Source organism: Macaca fascicularis, chromosome 1, assembly GCF_037993035.2.
Source record: "Macaca fascicularis isolate 582-1 chromosome 1, T2T-MFA8v1.1".
Classification (NCBI taxonomy): Eukaryota; Metazoa; Chordata; class Mammalia; order Primates; family Cercopithecidae; genus Macaca; species Macaca fascicularis.
Window position 1 is genome coordinate 35,946,627 of NC_088375.1, and position 5,067 is coordinate 35,951,693.

General features: G+C 34.8%; 1 protein-coding gene across 21 annotated transcripts in view; it reads left to right on the top strand.

The window, feature by feature from the left end:
• RASAL2 (RAS protein activator like 2) overlaps positions 1–5,067 on the top strand; it is a 389,304-nt gene that overhangs the window by 305,813 nt on the left and 78,424 nt on the right. The window lies entirely within an intron of this gene.

Here is a 5,067-nt window from a genome sequence, read left to right on the forward strand (position 1 = left end):
TATTTTTACTGCATACCACAAAATTTTGATGTTGTGTTTTCATTTTTATTTCATTCAGTTCAAAGTGTTTTTTAATTTCTCTTGAGATTTCTTTTTTGAGTCATGTGTTGTTTAGAAGTATGTTGTTTAATTCCCACATATTTTGGGGTTTTCTAGTCATCTTTCTATTACTGATTTCTAGTTTAATTCCATTATGGTTTGAAAGAAGACATTGTATGATCTCTTTTCTTTAAATTTATTAATGTGTGTTTTATGCCCAGAATTGGATCTGTCTTGGTGAATGTTCCATATGAGCTTGAGGAACCTCTATTCTGCTGTTGTTGGATAAAGTAGTCTATAGATGTCAATTATATTCAGTTGATTACATGGTGTTTTGGAGTTCAGCTATGTCCTCACTGATTTTCTGCCTGCTAGATCTGTCCATTTCTGATAGATAGGTGTTGCAGTCTTCAACTATATAGATTTATCTGTTACTCCTAGCAACTCTTACCAGTTTTACCTCATGTCTCTTTACACTCCGTTATTAGGCATGTGTACATTAAGGCTGTCTTCTTGGAGAATTGACCCATTTATCATTATGTAATGCCCTTCTTTATCCTTGTTAAGTTTTCTTGCTCTAATATCTGCTCTGTCTGAAATTAATATAGCTATGCCTGCTTTCTTTTGATTAGTGTTGGCATAGTATATTTTTTCCATCCATTTACTATTAATCTTTATGTGCTTTTATATTTAAAGTGAGTTTCTTGTAGATGATATATAGTTGGGTCTTGTTTTCTGATCCACACTGACAGTCTCTTTTAATTGGTGTATTTAGACTATTGACATTCAGAGTGATTATTGATTTAGTTGGGTTTCTAACCATATTTGTTAACTGTTTTCTATTTGTTGCCTTTGTTCTGTGTCCTTATTTTTGTCTTCCACTGTTACAACCTTTCACGATTGTAACTGAATGACTTATATGATTCCATTTTCTCTCCTTTCTTAGCATATCAGTTATGCTTATTTTTTTAAAAAATTAGTGGTTTCCCTTGCAGTTTTTTAAGTTTATAACTAACCCAAGTCCATTTTCACATAACACTATACAGCTTCCTAGATAGTATGAGCACCTTATAATAAAATAATCTTAATTCTTCCATCTTGTCATTTGTATCATTAGTATTCATTTCCCTTATATATAAGTATACATAAGCATATATATCATATATACATAAGCATACATACATAAGCATGCATAAATACATTATTGTTATTATTTTGATATTAAATCAATTAAGAAGAAAAGCAAAAGGTTGTTTTATTTTCACTTATTGCTTCTATACTCTTCCTTTTCTTAAGAAGGTCCAATTTCTGACCTATATTGTTCTTTCTCTCTAAGGAACTTCTTTAAACATTTTTTGCAAGGCTGGTCTACTGGCAACAAATTTCCTCAATTTTTTCATGTATGTGAGAAAGCTTTATTTCGCCTTCACTTTTGAAGGATAGTTTTGCAGGTTATAGAATTCTAGGTTGATAGTCTGGGTTCTTTTTTTTCCCTCTCAACACTTTAATATTTCACTCCATTCTCTAGTTTGTATGGTTTCTGAGGAGAAGCCAGATGTAATGCTTATTTTTGTTCCTCTGTACATAAGATGTTTTTTCCTTCTGGCTTCTTTAGGATTTTTTCTTTCTCTTTGTTTTTCTGCAGTTTGAAAATGATATGCCTCAGTGTAGTTTTGGGGGTTGGGATTTTTTTTCTTTTAGGGGTTTTTTTGACATCTATGCTGCTTGGTATTCTCTGAGCTTCCTGGATCTTTGGTTTGGTATATTAATTTGGGGAAATTCTCAGTCATTATTGTTTCTGATTTTCTGCTATTTATTTCTCTTTTCTCCTTTTGGTATTCCCATTACACATGTTATGCCTTTTGTAGTTGTCCTGTAGTCTTTGGATATTCTTTTCTGGGTATTTTTGTTTGCTTGCTTTTCAGTTTTGGATGTTTCTATTGATATATCCTCATGCTTAGAGATTCTTTCCTCAGCCATGTCCAGTCTACTAATAAGTCTGTGTATAAATTTATATTTAGTGTCTAAATTCTGTATTAAATGACAAGTTCCTTGAGGGCAGAGTTTGTGTTTATCTTTGATTTCCTTACAACTCCTAGTAGAGTTCTCTACAACAAATAGGCATAAATTTTATTAAATACAGTATATCATATTCTGTCATATGAGGTATGATATAATATGTGCCACAAGGCTGGATGTGGTGGCTCACGCCTGTAATCCCAGCACTTTGGGGCGCCAAGGCAGGTGGATCACCTGAGGTTGGGAGTTCGAGACCAGCCTGACCAACATGGGAAAACCCCATCTCTATCAAAAATACAAAATTAGCCAGGTGTGGTGGCACATGCCTGTAATCCCAGCTACTCGGGAGGCTGAGGCAGGAGAATAGCTTGAACCTGGGAGGCGGAGGTTGCAGTGAGCCGAGCCGAGATTGCACCATTGCATTCCAGCCCAGGCAACAAGAGTGAAACTCCGTCTCAAAAAAAAAAAAGTGCCACAAAAAAGGTAGAATTAAATTACTAGATAAGTGAACGTCTACTAATACTGTCTCAGTCAAATGCTTAACTGCATTTTTGTTAGAAATGTATGTATCATTTTTGGTCGACTCCTTGGCCTGGATCTCAACCTAGGTTTTTGAAACAACACTAAGCAATCCTATTAAAATTCTATAAACTTAAGCCTGGTTTGCTGACTACATTTATTAGCAGATGTGGTGACTCATTCTGATTGAGTCATAGAAAATAGTACATAAAGCCTTTGCCTTTATGTACTAATGACTATGACTAATGACAGTGACTCTCCCTAATGACACCAAAATTGTACAGTTGACCCTTGAACAACATGGGGGTTAGAGACACCACCCGCTGTGCAGTTGAAAATTTTCATGTAACTTTTGACTCTCCCAAAACTTAACTAGTGTTAGCCTACTGTTGACTGGAAGCCTTGCCAATAACATATACAGTCAATTAACACATATTTTGCATGATATATGTATTGTATGTTGCATTCTTAAAGTTGTCAACTAGAGAAAAGAAAGTGTTATTGAGAAAATCATAAGGAAGAGAAAATATACTATTTACTATTAGGTGGAAGTGAATCATCATAAAGATCTTCATCCTCATCATCTTCACATTGAGCCTTTTTCCCTTGCCTTCAGTCAATCTCTACATACCTATAATAAGTTGGAGTGAAAAACAGCCTCTAGGGTATTAGATCTGTGTGATATATACTAGGAGTTTTTACACTTTCTCCTTGGGTGGCCAAAACAATAGGATATAGCATTATAAGTATTACCTTTCAGTAATCTAAATAGTTCTGCTTCTGATTGGGTATGTTTGTTTTCATTTTCCTCTAATCAAAGGAGCAATGCCTGCATGTTTAAAAAATAATTTGGCTTGGTAAAACACTGTAGCAGTCTACACTGACGTTCACCAAGTATTTTCAGTTCCCTTTCTGAGTACCTGGTAGTACTGTATATCCCTTCCTCCATTAAAGTTAGATATGGTCATGTGATTGTTTTGTCAGTGAAATGAGACCAAAATTGACATGAAGCTTTAAGAGCTAGTACATGTACATAATTTGCTATTTTACCTTTATCCTGCTGCAAAAACTGTAGAAGCCCAGATAGAGAGCCTCCCTTAGCCTAAGTTCCTGAATGAGGACAGCATAGACAGGAACTCCCCCAACTGCCAGTTGACCTGCTCATGGACATGTAACATATTTTATGCCACTAAGATTGGGGAGTAATTAGATAAGCATAACCTAGCTTATCCTGATAAATATAGCCTTCACCCCAAAACAGTGGGCTTTGGTAGTTACTAAAGGAATATAAAAGATTCGATGTGCTAATATTGGCCTAGTATTTCTTTTTCTTCATTACAGAAATGTTTATTGTACACAGCTTATATAAAATGAATTCATCTCAAGATGATTAGAGTCATTCGCCATGTGTCAGAGTATTTTTCTTTGAATTAGAATCTTTGCTTGAGATATTTTATTTTATTTTATTTTATTTTATTTTATTTTATTTTATTTGTTTTTGAGTTAGGGTTTCATTCTATTGCCCCAGCTGGAGTGCAGTGGTACAGTCATCACTTACTGCAGCCTTGAACTCCTGAGCTCAAGCAATCCTCCCACTTCATCCTCCTGAGTGGCTGGGACTACAGGCATGTGCTACCATGGCTGGCTAAATTTTATTTTATTTTATTTTATTTTTGTAGAGATGGGGTCTCGCCATGTTGCCCAGGCTGGTCTTGAATTCCTGGCTTCAAGCTATACTCTCACCTCAGCCTTTTCAAAATGCTGGAACTATAGGCATGAGCCACCATGTCTGACTGAGAAATTTTAATATGCTTCTATAAGATTCCTTTCACCTGCCAATGATAGAATTGTAAATTTCTTGAAAGTAGTGACCATCATTCATTTTTGCATTTATTCTTTTATTCAACAAACTTTTGTTAAGTGCTCATTATTTGCCAGGTGCAGAGTCAAGGAAGATGTTCAGAGAACTCTAGATAGTTTGGTAAAACTGGCAGGAGGCAGGCAGGGGCCAAAGACTGTAAAGCACTTTGTTAAAGTCTGGAAGCTTTAACAATTTCATAAATTATCTATACTTCATTTTAAAATAGTTTATCCACATTCATTACTTAATTTTATAATGCCATATCCAAGGTGACACAGACCGAGTTTTAACACTTCCGAGACCACCAATACATTGTATTTTACAACTTAGTTAACTCCTTTTTATATATCTTAGAATAAAGCTTTTTTTCTTCTATCAGTATCTTTTAATTTCTCCAGTGCACCAAGTGCCTTCTCACCTGGGGGCCTTTGCACATGCCATTTTCTTTGCCTGTTTTCCCTTAGTTTGGGAAATCACTAGAGGTCATTTGTACTGAAATTGTTGGTACCATCTTCATAGAAAGGAATATATTTGTCCATGTTATATTGTTGTGCTTTGGGAAATCTACCAGTAAAATTAGAAGTTTTTTTTTTCTTCTATAACTAATATAAACATTAAGAAATAAGAAA